This window comes from Perognathus longimembris, chromosome 9, assembly GCF_023159225.1.
Source record: "Perognathus longimembris pacificus isolate PPM17 chromosome 9, ASM2315922v1, whole genome shotgun sequence".
Taxonomy (NCBI): domain Eukaryota; kingdom Metazoa; phylum Chordata; class Mammalia; order Rodentia; family Heteromyidae; genus Perognathus; species Perognathus longimembris.
The window spans coordinates 16,435,090-16,453,052 of NC_063169.1; the positions used below are offsets into that span (position 1 = coordinate 16,435,090).

Below are 17,963 nucleotides of genomic sequence, written 5' to 3' on the forward strand. Positions count from 1 at the left end.
CAAAGAAACATGAATCATTTCACTTTAAATAGATAATTTCATTTTTCCAGAGCTAGTGATCCAAAAGAATACATTGCTTCTAACAGAGGAGGAGCATTGATAGGTAAGAACAGGACATAGCTAAGAGTGTTGATTGTTCTGAATTTGCTTCGCTGAACTCAAAAGCTCTTTCTTTGGGAAAATTGAGAGCCATGTCAAAAACATCTTGGCTAAACTGAGTAATCTGTGCTTTGAACTAAGATTCAGAAATGAATACAGAAATATAAACAATGAATATTTTCAACTGGTTACTTATAAGAGTAGGGTGACTGGCTTGAAAATAATTTTTCTACAATGAGTTGTTTTACATAAAATGCAATGCAAATTGTGGGAGACAGTGCCTGGATGGATGACTATTTTGCTTGTGAAATTGAAAAGTGGATTTGAGAAAGAGAAAACAGCATGTACAGTGCAACCTTTTTGGAGGCTTTAAAAGTTTGTTGATTCCTACAGCTGGAGATTGAGGGAACAGCTCTGCCTGGTAGAAGAGTTTAGATCACTAGTAGATAAAATCCACTTCAGAAAAGCACCATGCTATATGGTACTTTCTAAGTGAGAAAGATACTTAGCTTAAACAAAAAAAAAAAGTAACACTTAGTTGAAAAAAATAGGTTTCAGAAAATTCTATGTGTGAGTTCAGCCCTTCCTTAGAAATAAATTGGGCAAAAGACTATTAAGACATCTTTCATTTCTGTTCTTTTAAATGTGTCTGCTTCATCCTTTGAAATTTCTAACTAGAATAAGTGTTTTGGAATTATACTTTATGTAGAAGACAAGGCAATCTTTCAGCTCCAGAGTTGACTTGTTATAGGCTCAGCAGCTGGCAGAAACTCACTAGTTTATAACTCAACTGCAAAATCTTGCCAGCAAAAATTGGCCCATATATATTAACTCTTGGTCTGGTCAAGTATAGCCAGGGGCATGGACTTGCTCACTGTAAGGCGTGAAGGTGATAGGCTAGGCCATCCATCATTGAGGGTTAGGAAGCCAAGGTGTTCTGTGAATTAGATATACTTCCTCTGCTGATTTAGATTCACTAAAGGAACTAGGAAGTATGATATGAACCCATTTTCTTCTAGAAGGATTGGAGTTCTCAGTGGTAAACTACGGATTACAGATATTAATGAGAAGGTAATCATCTTTTCTTTAGTCATTTATGGCCCTAGGTGAGAAAAGAAAGCAGGGGCATTTGATGTCCTCCTTCACTCAAGATTAACAATTGATCCTATCATGTTTCTGTATCAGTGCTCTGTTATGATTTCTTAGGAGATAAAAAGGTTTCATGTGCTGTTCTTTTTGGTAGTACTGAAGGTTCCACTCAACCCTTTATACTTGCTATGCAGGAACTCTACTACTTAAGCCACGCCTCCAGCCCAATTCTGCTTTATTTGTCAAGCAAGTCTTGCAATTTTATATGGGGCCAGCTTCATACCACCATTGTTCTGCTTCCATTCTTGTGAATAGGCAAGGACCGTAGCTAGCACCATGCCCAGCTTACTGACTGAAATGAGGGATCATTTCATCAACTTTTTGCTTAGGCTGGCTTCAATCTGCAATCCTCCCAATCTTATCTTCTCTAGAATTACATATAAAGTATAATATATTTCCTTAACAGAGCACGTTGTCTTGAAGTTTTATAACTGATTTTAGCTCAAAAGACTTTTGTGTTTCTCTGAAATATTTCTTGTTGTTAATATAAGAAAGTTAATTAAGGTCAGGAAATTGACCTAAATCACTAAAAAAAAAAAGCAAAACAACACCTTATTAGGAGATATATCTGTCATATATCTGTCATATATACAGCAATACTTGAAATGCATGACTATTCAATTCTCAAGCTACACAAGAAAAGATATCATAATCTGAAGGATGTTTTACATGAGGGTAGAATCAGAATAAATCATTTGGACCAATGAATAAAATAATGATAGTATTTAGTGAAGGCTTATTCTTTATCAACAAGGGACTCTACAGTAAAACAATATTTTCATACTTATATCCTTAGTTTTAAGATGAGGCAAAATCATTGAATCTGGAATATTGTTTTCAGAGCCCATAGCTCTGTACAGGTACAAACCCTGAAGGTTTTTCTCCAGATCCAGTCTCTGTCTCTGTCTCTCTCTGTCTCTATCTCTGTCTCTCTCTGTCTCTGTCTCTGTCTCTCTTCTTCCCCCCCCCCCACCCCCCCGGCGCCCAACTTAACATCATTGGCTTTAGTAGTAGTAGTAGAAGCTAGGCATTTATTTTAGATGAGGAAATTCTGGGCAACTGTTTTTGCTGTATTCTGTAAATTTCTGTTTATCATAATAAAGTTACAGGTACTGGAATCCCATTCCTGTAATCCTAGCTACTCACAAGACTGAGATTTGAGGATCCCAGTTCAGTCAGCCTGGGCAGGAATGTCTTGAGATTCTTTTCTCCACTGGCCACTAAATAGCCAGAAGCTGAGCTCTAGCTCAGCTAGAATGGTCCAATGTTAATCTTGGTGAAAAGCTCAGGAATAGCACCCAGGTCCCAATTCCAAGCTTCAGGACTGTTGAACACACACACACACACACACACACACACATACACACACACACACACACAGAGTAAGTTAAGTGACTGGTGTATTTTCTTACTGAGGAGCATATTATTTCAATTTCTTTTAAATTTTTATTTTGGGCTATGCTGGTAACCTTCAGTCAGAATGTGATCAAATCCTACTTGCCTGGGAGGCAGTCTTGTCTTTTAAATTGCAAAGTTAGCTTTGCATCTCTTCATTATAATTCATTATGTATTTGACTTCACAGTTTTAACTCAGAGAAATCAATTTAATTTCCAGGTATGTTATTGTTTAAATAGGAAGTATCTCCTACAGGATTGTGTTTCAAAGGCTGGATCCTGAGCTAAGGGTACTAATCTGGGAGGTTCTAGAAAGATCAGGTGAGGAGGTCTAGCTGAAGGAGACTATACTATATTTTTCTCTAGCTGGACAACCCCCCTTCCCTAATTCATAGCTGCCGTGCACTTCCAACGATTCATTGAATACCTTTCCTTTACTTAATACTTAGTTTCATAGGTGTCCTCCAACTGTCTCAGAACGTACAAGCATGTTTCCATACAGTCAAAATGCTAAGTGTCTGAATGTTTTTCCTTCTGTGTAAAGTTTATAATGAACTACTTTGGGCCACAGGCATGAAATTGAAATATCAAGTGAGAGAGAAGATAAGAAAAGGTCATACTGATAAGGAATAGAAACAAGGTATAAAGTCCAAAGTGTGCAGGATTTGGTGACAGAGTCCAAATTCAGAAGTTCTGCATAGAATAATATTTAAGGACTATTATTATTCAGTTACCAGTTATGACACAGGCTCTGTTGTGCACTGGGTTTTCATTTAAGAAGAACTGGGCCTGGCCTCCATCAATCCTTTGAAATGTTCCTTGTCCTGATTTCTGATGACCTTTTAGGTTCTGATGACCTTTGAGTACCAGGGTCAATTTCACCCTTTATTTGCCTTGACAGAACAGACATTACTCCATGCTTCTAGGATATCTCTTGTTCTTAATTTCTCACTTCTTTGTTGATAATTTTCCAGACTTCTTTTTTTGGACTCCTCTGGTGATCATACCCAATTTCATGACTTCTATAATGTTTCCAAATAAATATTCTAGGTCAATTCTTACTGGCTTTCTAAACTCTTGCTTCCAACTGTACATCATCACATCTATACTGGGATATTAATGGGATTACTCAATTTATCCATACCTAAATCACAATTTACTCTCTGCCTCTATCTCAGTCTTCTAGGTCAGTTCCGGCCCACTCTAATTTCTAGTCCTCTGTCTAGAATGTTCTACTACTTATCTGCATGATTTACTCTCTCATCCACATTGACTATATTTTATTAACTATCCACTTAATCCTTTTATTCTCCATATTTCTTACACATGTTATACTGCTTTCTTTTGTGTTTATCACTTTTAATATAGCTATATTTTACATATCTGTAATGTTGATTTAATTTAAAAATTCTGTCTCTAATGAAATATAAACTCCATGGAGGGAGGGGTTTTAGTCTGATTAATTGTCTTGATTATCTCACAAGTGCTTAGAGCATATTTAGCATGTAGGCAAGGTTTAGATGAATTTGTTGAGTGAATAAATGACTTGACATGAGAAGCTTGCAGTCCATTTGGAAAAATAAATTACATGTTGAAAAAAATAAAAAGGATGTCTGCCAGTACAAGACAGAATGTGCCAAGGGATAAGTGAGTAGAATAGACCTAAAGTGCTAAAGCTTTGTTTTTTCTAAGGATTCAGAAGACTGGGCTCAATTTGAATAATTCATTCGGTGGGAAAATTGATCATAATCTAGAGAAGTGGAGATGAGAGTAAAACATTTCAGATGACAGCAATTTAAGGCCTCAATGCCATTTCATCTCTGAATTTAAAAGCAGGCTATTTGTTGCAAAAAGTATATATAAAAAGAGTTTTTCCAACTGAAGTTCTCTTTCTTCTTTGTCTGCAGATTTGCAAAACAATAATCCACTAATATGTCTTTTGGTTAATGCATATGAGCTGACTGTTACTAGGTGGTGGGGGTGGGAATCTATGCAAGCACAGAAGAAACAAATTTGTGAGCCCTATTTCAAATCAGATGTTTTCAAGTCAGTTAACTGAAAATAAGGGGGAGGGGAGGGAAAAAAAATAGTTACTCAGATACAAGAGAAAAGTAACTAAAAGTGGGCCAAGGGAAAAGCTCTCAAAGCAAATGTGGGAAAAAGTCATGCTGGCCCTGGTCTTGATGATGGGCCACTTTGGAGTGATTACTTCTAATGGAGAAAAAAACAAAAGGAGGCAGGCACTGTGAGGAGCGGGGTGGGGCCTCTTCAGACAGCCATGGATGGCTCACTGTCAACATGCCTTGGGGCTTGGGGCGGCTTTTTTGCTAATAGAACCCCTCCATCATCAGCTGTGCCCAAGCACTGCCAATCGTGAACTGAAACCACCTTAGTTAGCTGAGTTCTTGAGACAGTTTGGGCTAAGCTGAAAAGTGAGTGGATGAATTTTCCCTTTGCTCTTTAAGTTCCTTCACAGTCCTTTCCCTTGAAGGGGGGACCATTGCTGGTACTAAAGGAAACCTAGTGTGGATGCTATGCTTTCCCTTCTTCCTCTGTCCAAACAAGGAGGAGTTTAGTTCCTGACCACTTAGACTGAAAGACATACAAATGGCTTTCTAATCTGCTTCCTCTCTTGGGGATTATTAGTATTTTCTATCTTTGCTCTTCAGAGTGGCTGGCACACTGTTATCTTTTCTGGGAGATAAATTGAAGTACCTGGATTGATTCCACAAATGGGTCAACCTGCCTTCAGGTTGCTTTGATCAAAGGAAACATTAATTTGTCAGGCTGGTTCAAAGAGCTAGTAAAGGAGCACTGACTCTGCTGAGTTTGTATGAGATATTCTTGGGGGGAAAAGTACCCTAGAGATGACAAAAATTCTTCTGGGCTTTACTGTTCTCATCTGTAGTTGGGAAATATGTTCTCTACTCACAGCTAGCACAGAAGACCACACAGATGACCTTGTGCACAGTTCTGCACACTTGTCCTTTATAAAATAAACCTCCCTTCCCTAACTACATGCTGTCATTTATCAGTAACCTGGGGAATATAGTCTAGATTTTTCTCTATTCTTGGCTGATTTCTGCTCAGATTTCCCTGGTTTTGCCTTGAAGCACAGTAATGTCGCCTATGTTTGGAACATTCTGGAGCATTTTCCTGCTCTTTGTAAGTCTTAAACCTCCAACACATCATGGAGAATGTCATCACAAAAGATAGCACAGAGACTCTAAGGATAGATTATACTTTTATATAGACCGATGTCTCTGTGAGAGTTGGGCTAGTTATCAGCTAGTAGATATTTCACTGGTGTAATGACTACTTTTCATTGCTTAGGAAGACAATGGTCACATAACATTTTAAAGACATAAGCCAAGCCTCCTACAATCCAGCGGCAAAATAGAAGAGATATTAAAGCAGGGATTTGAGATTGAGGCAGAGACAGTCCTGTACAACACTGGGAAAGTTATAGACCTCTCCTTCTCCTATGCTCTTCATGATTCCTCTCTATTTCCTACAAGAATTAAATAATATGACAGAAATGAAATTGTTAACCATTTCTGGAGCTATAAATAAGTCTCTTGTTGATTTTTATTCAAGTTCCTGAATTTTCCTCTTAGAGGGAAAACTGACAAGGAAGTAGTAGGATGATGCTTCTTAAAAGAGATTAGCTCTAGTAATTATTTGCAATTACCTAACAAATAGCATTTTAAAATAGCATGCTAATAAATAATTTATAAACAGCATTTACATCCTAGAACATAAACTTTTACTTTTCCAAGTGAGGGGTACTGAAGTTTGAACTCAGGAATTTCACTTGCTATGTAGACACTTTACCATTTAACAGTAGCTTTTAGTTTCAGTTGTGCTTTGAATAGTCCCAAATTTCTGCCTGGGCTGGCCTGTGCCACAATCCTTCTGGTTAAGCTTCTCATGTTGCAGGACTGACAGGTGCACCATTGCACCTAGTTTATTGAATGAGGTAAAGCATGGCACTCATGTTTTACTTGGCTCACCTCAAATTACCTTCAACTTCTTCTAACAAATATCTGGAATTTACAAGCATAATCCTGCAACAATATGCCCAGCTCACAAGCCTAATTGTAATATACATATATTTTATTTTCATCAAGAACAATGGTGGCATGTGAATGTTATTTTGTATCATTTCTCTTCTTAAAACCCATAAGAAATAGTTTCACAAGCAATCTTCATATTGATTTCTCAGAGGAAAAAAAAGGTAAATGAAATATTTCTACCTAGTCATAAGCAAAAACGCCTAACAATCTGTTACTTCTGAGATTCAACAGAAGAAAATGAGAGTGGGATTAAGAGGACGCAGATTAGTAAATCGTTTATATAATCCTTGGTCTAATTTAAATCTCAAATATACCCATTAGTTTTGTAACTGTGGAACCTGAAATAATGTCAAGAACTTAGCACATGCCTAACAAACGTTTATGTGGTACTGTGTTTTCCAATTCCAACTGTATTGATTCTTTTCTATGCTACAGAAAGATTTTGAAGCCTGAGCATACCAAAAGTTGTATCTTATCTTTATTGCAAGTCTGCAACACAACTATAGAATCAATAACTATTCAGGATATATTCCACAAAGCCAACAGCTCTCCATCAAGAGTGATAATATTTTCAGGGGTCATTTAGCAATGATCAAAAAAACCTCAGTTAGAGATACATTTGACTGACATAACTACAGTTGGGAGTGGAGACTGACAGCTAGTGGCTAGAGGCCAGGAATGCTGATAAACTTCCTATAATACATGGACTAGGGTTGCCTGACTTAGGAGTTGGGTACACCTGTAATCCTAGTTCTTCAGAGGAGTGAGGTTGAACGATCATAGTTAAAAACTGGCCTGGGAAGACAAATCCACTTAATGTTATCTCCATTTATTCAGCAAAAGGCTTGAAGGGAGGTAGGGCTCAAGTTGTAGAACAACAATCCTGAGCAATAAAGCCAAGTGAGAGAGATCCTGAGTTTAAAACTCAGAACTGACCTACAAAGAAACACACACACACACACACACACACACACACACACACACACACACACACAGAATCATCTGTGCCCAGTTAAGGTAGAGAAAATTGGCATAAGCTAGGAATATTTGAATCTAGTCCTTTGTATTTCATAGTGATATGTAATGCTGCCTACCATTATAAAGCAGGATGCTTTATCCTAAGATGTGTATTTTAGCCATATAGATATATTTTTCCATGACTGAACTTTACTTTGCCTGCTCTTTTGCAATATGGCAGAAACTATTTATCCTTAGGGAAGAAAAAACCTTCAATTCCATGAGGCACATTATGTACCTTTTTTTATAGTGGCAATGGGCTGCTTTTGATATAATCTTTATCCTCTAAAACTGAAGATACTATATAACATTTACTCATCTTTGCTTATCTTCTACTTTCCTTTGTCTGGCTGTGTTTCTTATGTCTCATAAAACAAAACAAAAACTTGGCCTAAAGTGCACTTTCTTATAGCAGTGTAGAAAACTTTGGATGCTCAAAATTGCATGCAGTGCAAAAGTTGGAAAAAAATCACACCAAGTTATTGCTTCAATTTACTGCTTTTTGAGTGCTTTAACATTCCACTCTCTGGAGTCACTTATCTGAATCCGAGCTCCGTGTTGCAGAAAATATGCAATGGAAGGGAAGGTTAGATGCTCAATCCCATTTAGTACTAAATGCTGCCACTAGTCGCTGTTTCTGTGTATATGTGTATGTATGTATGTATGTATGTGTGTATGTATATGTATGTGTATTTATGAGAGTGATACATTGTTACATATATATGTACATGTACATAGTATTTTGGGGTCCAACTTCTGACTGTGACATTTGCTTTCTTGGGAAATGTCATGAAGATTCATTTCACATTTGTTTACATGAAACAATATGAAAAAAAAAATTGTCACAAAACGAACACCTGCCAAATGTCTCAAGTGTACCTGTCACATAGCAATTTTTCCATAGCTATTTTCACAATTATCTATATTGATGCTCTCGTGCTTGTCTTTTTTCATTTTTCATTTCTATTTTAATATTATTAGTATAATTACATTCCAAAGTTTTTTTCACCCAAATCTGAATTGGAGGTTAGAATTTTTATGTTGATATTAAGATATTTTTATCTTCTCACAAAGGTAGAGATGTAGCAATCTTAATTTCTCTCTAGCAAGGCATATAAGTATTCCACTGACATAACTTTTTATATTATCTTTAAGTATTGAACAAAGTGATTTCCATTCAACATATTTGTTTATGAATAGAATGTGTCTTTATCAACATCAATTCCTCATCATTCACTTCCATCTCTCCCAACCCTAGGCCTTTCCTCTACTAGTTAACATGTCTTCAGTGATATTGTTTGAAAATCCTGAAAAGTAGGAACAGAACTTTTACAGAAAGGATTCAATTTGGCATGTTATTCTTTAGGTAATTCTTTATTCTATATTTAGGTTTTGTTTCCAATTCTCTTCTAGTAAAACCAGAAGAAAGTAATCTGTGTACACACAGAGAGACACACATACAGATGCACACAACACACACACACACACACAAAGTGATCACCACTAGAGTAAGTTAACAAGTATTTCCTTCACCAATTAAGGTTCATTTTGGCCCTGCGTAATTATTTTATTCTCTCTGAATGAAAGCAGATAAGAATTAAGTAGATTTATAACAAAGTCTTAAGTTGTCTTACCTAGACATGCAGCATTATAATTAAGTCAGTAAGAAGATTACAAAAATCTTTCCTTTAAAATTAAATTAAAGAACATAGATTTGTCAAAATACCAGTTCTTGGAGTTAAAATTGAACATACTTTCTCATATATTTAAGTGAATAGGCATTAACAATAAGTAAAGAGGAAATAGTGGTGTAAAAATACCAGCTTGGGCTTGTTTTCGCAGCACATACAATGAAATTGGAAAATACAGAGATTACTAGGGCACCTGGGCAAAGATGACACACAAATTTGTGAAGCTTTTTTTTTTTGGCCAGTCCTGGGCCTTCGACTCAGGGCCTGAGCACTGTCCCTGGCTTCTTCCCGCTCAAGGCTAGCACTCTGCCACTTGAGCCACAGCGCCGCTTCTGGCCGTTTTCTGTGTATGTGGTGCTGGGGAATTGAACCTAGGGCCTCATGTAGCCGAGGCAGGCACTCTTGCCACTAGGCTATATCCCCAGCCCTGAAGCTTTTTTGTAAAGAAAGAAAAAAAAAAGGAAGAAAGAAAGCAATAAACCAAGGAAGGAAGGAAGGAAAGAAGGAAGGAAGGAAGGAAGGAAGGAAGGAAGGAAGGAAGGAAGGAAGGAAGGAAGGAAGGAAGGAAGGAAGGAAGGAAGGAAGGAAAGAAGGAAGGAAAGAAGGAAGGAAGGAAAAGAAAGGATAGGAGAAAGAGAAGAGGAGGCAAAGAAAAGCTGGTGAATTTGATTCTATAAAGAAAAGTTATCAGCTTGTCACTTGGAGGTCAGCTACTTTCAAAGTGGGTAGGGTGGTTCTGACCATCATAGTTCTCAAACCTCCAAGTGCAGATTTGTCCCCATTGCCCTCCTCCTCATCACCATCACCATCAGGGCATGGGGAAGAAAGTGTGACAAACGGAGCATTAGATTTGAGAGTGTCTACCAAATGATTTAGTACTCCCACTCAAATTTCATTGACCAAGGAAAATGTCATGGTATTGTATAGATTTGAAGAGTGTGAGAAAATGCATGTCTGCTTGGTATCTTAGAACTAGTTATGCTTTGGTTAATAATATCAATAACTACAGAACTTAATCACTTCTTGCTATTTTATATGTAGCATATAAATTCAAAGGACATATTAAATGTAATTTCTGCCCAAATTTTAGACTTTTTTTTTTTGCATAAGTAGGAAGACCTGTTCTGAAACTCATATGGAATCTCATTCCCAAAAGGTTCTGAGTACCCAAGACAATCTTGAAAGCAAAAGACAAACTTGGAAGATATACAGATTCTGATTTGCAAAATGAGTACAACATTTTGGTAATTGTACTGGCATAAAGAGAGACCAGTGAAAGAGAACAGAAAACTCAAAAATAAGCTGTAGCATATATGGTCAGATAATTCTCCAGAAGAATGCCAAGATCACTAAGTGGAGGTAGGACAATCGTTTCAAAACTAATTCTGATGTTAGGAAATCTAATTTCCATATGCAAAGGGGTGGAGTTGATTCCCTGCCTTTCACCAAATAAAAAACTAACTAAAATAATAACCAGAGATGTTAATGTAAGACCTAAAATCTATTAAACAATAAAAGAAATCACAGGGGGAAATACTCCTGACATTGATTTACAATAATTTTTATATATCACCCCCAGCAGATACAAACAACAAAAGTAGCAGTAGATAAACTATACAATTAATATTTCATAAGTGCATCAAAGGACATTATCAATAGAATACAAAAGCAAACTATGGAATATGAAAATATTTTCAAATCATCTATCTTAAGTTTATTGTTTTTTTCAGAATATGTAAAAAAAAACCCTTATAACTCAATGACAACCAAAAAATATATAAAATAAAAGCTCAGCAGATGTGAGCCAATTGCTCACACATGTATTCCTAGCTACTCAGGAGGATGAAATTTGAAGATTGTGATTTAATGCTAGCTTAGGCAAGAAGGTCTTTGAGAATTATCTCCAATGAACTACCGAAAAGCCAGAAGTGAATCTGTGGCTCAAGTGGTAGAGTGTTATTCTTGAGCAGAAATCAAAAAAGTCAGGAACAATGTCTAGGCCCTGAGTTCATACCCCAGCGTATGAGCACGCGCACACACACAGAGGCACACACACACACACACACACACACACACACACACTGCATGAATCAGTAAACAATGTAATGCAATAGTATTTAGTCTGATATGTGAACATTATGAACATTTTATCCCCATTCCTTCCATCCAAACCTTTCCCTCAATTCTCTAAATTTTATAGAATATGTGCTGAATTTTATAACTGTATTTTCTCCCCTTCCTCTCAAGCATTCGTGTCTACATCTATTGCAAAGTAATTCTCAAGAAAGTTACAAGTAATTTTTGGAGCCCAAGTTATTTTTCCAAATGCCAACGCATTTACAAGCCTCTAAACATTTCTGAGGCAAGTGCATCACAAATCTGTAAACACTATCACAGCAGGTCACTGTTTAAGTGAAATCTGCTCTGCCTGATTTAGATTTACAGAGAAAGATTGCAAAAGAAAGAAGGAAGAAAGGTGTGACAGGGAGGGGATAGGACGAAGTAGAGGGAGAAGACAAAGGGGGGAGAGTGAATGATGAAAACAATCATTATTTAAGGGCAGAGAAAAATACTCTTTGTATCCCTATTTACTAATACCCTGTGTGAATATTCTTTCAATTTTGCTAGAGGCTGAAAGTCTTATTGTCAATTGTATAAAAGTTAAGACTTGAATAATGTTTCCAAACTCCTTATATTTGTTTACTTTTAACACACAAATATCACAAATATCTGTGCTATATTATTCCATAATATATGATAGGTGTTTTTTTTTTTTCTCTTTGAGAATAAATGTTGGATCAAGTCTGGTAGTCGATATCAGTAAGCCCAGCTATACAAGAAATGGATATCATGAGTACTGGAGTACAAGGCCAGCCCAACTCAAATTAGGTTGAGTTGGGGTTCAAGACACTAACTAAACCAAACCAGACATGGAGGTGTGTAATCCCAGCTATGATGGAGATATAGGTTGGATGAACACAGCCCAATGATGAAAATGAATATATTTTAAAATCATCTTTCAAATAGTGATCCAGTCTCTTGTCTGAGTTGCTATATAATGGCGTTGTCTTTTAATTGCTTCTTCTGTAATATCTGGTCTCTAGGTATGCTAGTTAAGGTAGCTCTCTGACCTTCAGTCATACTTTAGGAAATGGAATTATAGCTTGTCATTTCTTATTGTGCAATTAATAGGGCAATTAAGAAGTTGCGTTAAGATTTCAAGGGCTGACTTAATTTGCTGTCTTTAATGCCAAGCCAATTAGCTCAATTGGATATAAAGTTAATTGTAAAAATGGAAATGAAAAAAAAATTAAAGCCAATTAACAAATCACAATTGTTACTTGCCCAATAAGTACTTTTTAGCAAAATCAAAAGTTAACTTAAAAAGTATTTTCAATTTTTATGAAATACATGTAAAGCATTAAATCAACACCAGATGCTTCTAAGTTTTGTGCAATCCTAGTTATCCAGTCTTTCTTTTATTTGTTGTAATTCTGGAACTTTACTTAGAATGTTTCCACCTGTAACTAGGAGCCCTACTGTTTCCCCTAAATTTTCTTGCACTATTTTCATGGATCCTGGCCTTACGTGAAAGCCTTTTAGCCATTTTGAGTTGATTTCAGAATGAAGTGATATATAACGATCTAGTTTCTGTTTTTTGCCTGGGAATAGCCAATTTTGACAATTTGTTGAAAAGGCTGACTTTCTTCCAACCTATGATTTTGGCTCCATTATCAAATGTTAGATGCCTACAGGGCTTTGGGCTCATTTCTGTTCATATTAATTGTTCCAAGGAAGCTTCTTATATATTTCCTTATAAATAAATTTGTACAAATATGTCATATGACATTGTCTTTCTGAAGCCTATTTCATATAATACAATAGTCTCCAGTTACATCCATTTCCATGCAATAAATTTTATGATTTTTTTCCTGGCTGAATAATACTGTTTTGCCCTATAGACTACATTTTCTTGATGCATTCATCAGTTGTAGACCATCAGGCTATTCCATAATAGTTTATATATTATGAATAATATAGTTGTTCAATGAACACCAGTGGGTAGTCACCTCTGTTATGTCCTGACATTCCTTCAGATATATGGCCACCCAAAAGTGGTAGTGTTAGTGGTAGTCTTGCTTTTAGTTTTTAAGAGATAGTTATACTGGTTTCCATAGTGTGTATACTATTCTCACCTGCTTTGGCTCTTCTTTGTGTTCTTTTTTTTTTTTTTTTTGGCCAGTCCTGGGGCTTGGCCTCAGGGCCTGAGCACTGTCCCTGGCTTCTTCCCACTCAAGGCTAGCACTCTACCACCTGAGCCACAGCGCCCCTTCTGGCCGTTTTCCGTAGATGTGGTGCTGGGGAATCAAACCGAGAGCTTCATGTGCAGGAGGCAAGCACTCTTGCCACTAGGCCATATTCCCAGCCCAAGAATGAGTTTTTTTTTTTTTTTTTTTTTTTTTTTTTTTTTTTTTTTTTTGCCAGTCCTGGGGCTTGGACTCAGGGCCTGAGCACTGTCCCTGGCTTCTTTTTGCTCAAGGCTAGCACTCTGCCACTTGAGGCACAGCACCACTTCTGGCCACTTTCTGTATATGTGGTGCTGGGACTTCTTTGTGTTCTTGATGATGGCCATTTTGACTGGAGTGAAATGAAATCTCAAAGTCCTTTTGATTTGCAGTTCCTTTATGGTCAGGGATGTTGATCTTTCCTTCAGACATTTATTGGTCATTTTTTACTTCAGTCAAGGAAATTCTTTCCAGCTCACCTATTTATTAATTGGGTTATTGATTTTTTTGAAGTTAGATCTTGAGCTTGCTGTGTATTCTAATTATTAATCCCTTGTCGGATGTACAGCTAGCATAGATTTTTCTTCCATTCTATAGGTTTTGTTTTTGTTTTTGTTTTTTTTAGTCTAGTGGCTTTTGCTTTTGCTGTGCAGAAGCTTGCTGCAATCCTATTTGCCAATCTCTGTTCCTATTTGCTGAGCTTTTGAAGTAACTGTCTATGGCAATAGTCCTAATGCTCTCCCCATTCTTTCATGTAGCAGTTTCAAAGTTACAGCTATTTTAAAGAAATGACATTACTTTTGCCAGTACTATAACAGAACACATGCATTTGTAATCATATATCCACATTTGGAAAATGAAAGAAACCAGAAAAATCTCCCCCAGTTTTTCAAGTTCCCACAATTCCTCCTCCAAACTGAAATATTTTGCCTAGAAATTCTCCTATCTCCTTGATTATTTTTTCCCTGCTAATTGGTTTTTTTTTCCTGAAACAATCTCTTACATATCCCTGTGGATTATTCTCTTAGTTTATTTCATTGTTTGCTCAATTGTCACCTTCTAAGTAAAGTATCTCTGACAACTCTGTTTAATATTGCAATATTTTATGCTTTGGATTCCTTTATTTTTCACAATTACATTTGTAACACTAGATACCATGTTATATATATATATACACATATATGTATATATGTATATATGATGTACATATATGTATATGTATATATACATATATACATATATATATTCTAGTATTGCTACTTATTAGAAAATATATTCCATAAGAATTTTTTTCTGTTTTGCTCACTATTTTATCTCAGTAATAAAAGACAGAATTGTTACATCTCAGATACTTAAAATTAGTCGTGGTGTAAAATGTTAAGTGAACAGATAAATGAATGAATTTTACCACATTTAGAGCCCTCATGTCCTGAAAAGCATCAGTGCTGAAAGATGGGTTACATGAATAACATGAAAACCAAGGTTACTACAAAACTGTTGATAAAGTTTATAACTAGGGTAATTCTGCATCATACCTACTAAAAATGGAGGAGTCACAGAGGGTTCTTTTCACAAGGTGATTCTGAGGCCAATTTGAAGGTCACTAAATGGAGCAAACCTATCAGGCAAAGAAAATAGCCTGTGCCATATGCATAGCCAAAAGTCTGAGATTGCAGAGTGTTGTAGGTAAGGAAGACTTACGACTACTCAAGGAAATTTATGTTGAAGGAATTAAGAAGAAATAGCAAGATCATAAAACCAGAGAACAGCAGGTGATTGACACAGATGTAGGTCCTGCTGAGGAATCAAAGTTTCTTCTTCCAAGAACTGGGGAGCAGCTGAAAAGTTTTAACCCCCCAAATAACAATAGACTTCCATTTCAAAAAAGATCATTTTGCCTGTGTCAGATGGAAGAGCTTCAATAGGAAAGACAAGACATACCATAGGCAGTAAATGGAAAAGGGACTAATTAGGACAGGCATTAGGGATACAAGCAAGAATAAATATTGAGAAATTTGAGATAACAATGAGATTTATTAATGGTCAATGATAAATTAGGGATGAAAAGGAGAAAAAGATCTTGCATTCTACTGAGACTGTGTGATGAACAGAAATTCAGGAGAGAAAGCAAATTTTGGAATAAGCATATTTAGTTAGGGGTTTTTTTTTTTTTGTTTTTTTGTTTTTTTGCCAGTCCTGGGGCTTGGACGCAGGGCCTGAGCTCTGTCCCTGGCTTCCTTTTTGCTCAAGGTTAGCACTCTGCCACTTGAGCCACAGTGCCACTTCTGGCTGTTTTCTATATATGTGGTGCTGGGGAATCGAACCCAGGGCTTCATGTATACGAGGCAAGCTCTCTTGCCACTAGGCCATATTCCCAGACCTTAAGTTAGGTTTTGTTATATTGTTTCTATCAGAAATCCAAATACCAGTGAAATCTTTGAGATTGTGAAACCAGGAAAGCAGTGAACATCAATTTGTGCAGCTATAGAATGTATCCAGAGGAGGGGTACTGAAAGTAAGGCATGAAAAAGAGGAAAGAGGATGACTTGGAATAAACTCTTGGAAAATGTAAGCATTTAAAGGACAAGAAAAAAGAAAGGAGTATAAGAATTCATAAATGGGAATTGATGGCTAGAAAGAGGAATGGTGGCATAGAGACCAAAGCAGGAAAGCTTTCTTTTCTTAAGGAAAAGTCACAATAATCAAAAATTTCAAAGAAATCATTTTCTTTCCTGTGTACTGCATAGAGAAGGAGATGGATAAGGAAAAGGAAAGCCTTTAGATCAGTATGTACCAATATTCATAGGTCACTATGAAAAAAATTGCAAACTTTATTTAAGCTAGTAAATGTCTCAACACCCTCATGGGAATTAATATTACTAACCATTAAAATGGGTAATGGAACTTTCTGCTTATATTTCTTTAAAGAATATATTTATGTATTTCACTATCTGAAGATATATAAAGTGTGTGAGCGTTGTTGATTAGACATTCCATTCTTGTCTTGTCCTGTGGTATAGTATAGGACTGAAAAACTTATATAATAATAAAATATAATAATATAATATAATAATATAATTTATAATAGTCTGATGAACATGATCATATAATCAGAACCAGGCATTAGTATTTTAAGTAAGAAGAAAATAGAAAAAAGAAATCAAGTTCAAACAAAACCAATTTTGTAGAAACATTACTAGGCCAAGCTATATAATCAACTATATCCAAAATAATTAGGTTTAACTTGTAATTGCTAATTGTATTTGTACATAGAATTACAGCACACAGTACTTGAAGCTTTATACTTAAAATGTGCAACATATAATCATCTTAGATTTAAATTATCCCATACCCTGAAATAAAAGTAAATTTATTTTGTTCTGTGGCTTGCAATACAAAAATTGTTATATTCTTCAAAATTAGTATCATCTAGGAATATATAGTTCCAAATTAACTCAGTTTATTGAATTATTTTATTCCAGTTTATTCTTTAGTACATATAGTAGATAAAATAAAATTCAGTATTCACTATTAATTCATTGACTTTACATTTTTATTAAACCAGCTCCAAAAGCACACAGTTGTATTTAGAACACTCAAGTTAGTAAAGTTTTAAGGAAGATGTTATTATTTTGTTTAAGATAATGGATTTGCCTTTTTTAAAAAAAGAGATCATATCATAAAAGCTAATTAAAGTTCAAGTAGTTAAATATTACAATTCCTAACACAATTATTGATTTTCTATTGCTAATTAAAAAAATTCACATTCTCTCCTATATTTTTTGTCTGCATTTTAATGACTGCTAACTCGTGAACATAACTCAAGACTCATACAACAATCCTTTTATTCTAATTTGGTTAGGGTTTTTTACTTTGCCAACAAAGGATAGAGCAAACCACCAATGATATTATTGTGTGTTCATACAAAATTCCTATTTTTGAAGTGATATTTATAGAATTGATAAGTATTATTCAGATACTTCATATTTAACTTGCAAAATCTAATTCTCACCACTCCTTCTCTATGTATGTCATTTTCTTGTTTTTTTTTCTTCATTTATTAAATATTCCACTGCCTAGACCAAAATTTAAAGGTTATTCCTTCCTTTTTATTTATCCTCCCTCCCCTTATCTCTCCCTGAATATTAAGTCTCCAATTCTCAATTATAGAGTTGCCTTACTCAACATCATTTCATAAAAAGTTACTTACTTGAAACTACTGTGTTTTCATTCCTTTGCTTCTGCACTTG

At 35.7% G+C, this 17,963-nt stretch overlaps 1 protein-coding gene and 1 pseudogene across 3 annotated transcripts in view; one reads left to right on the top strand and one right to left on the bottom strand.

Annotated features, from left to right (window-relative positions):
- Grik2 (glutamate ionotropic receptor kainate type subunit 2) overlaps positions 1–17,963 on the bottom strand; it is a 533,318-nt gene that overhangs the window by 299,562 nt on the left and 215,793 nt on the right. The window lies entirely within an intron of this gene.
- On the top strand, positions 9,563–9,663 carry LOC125357843 (annotated as a pseudogene).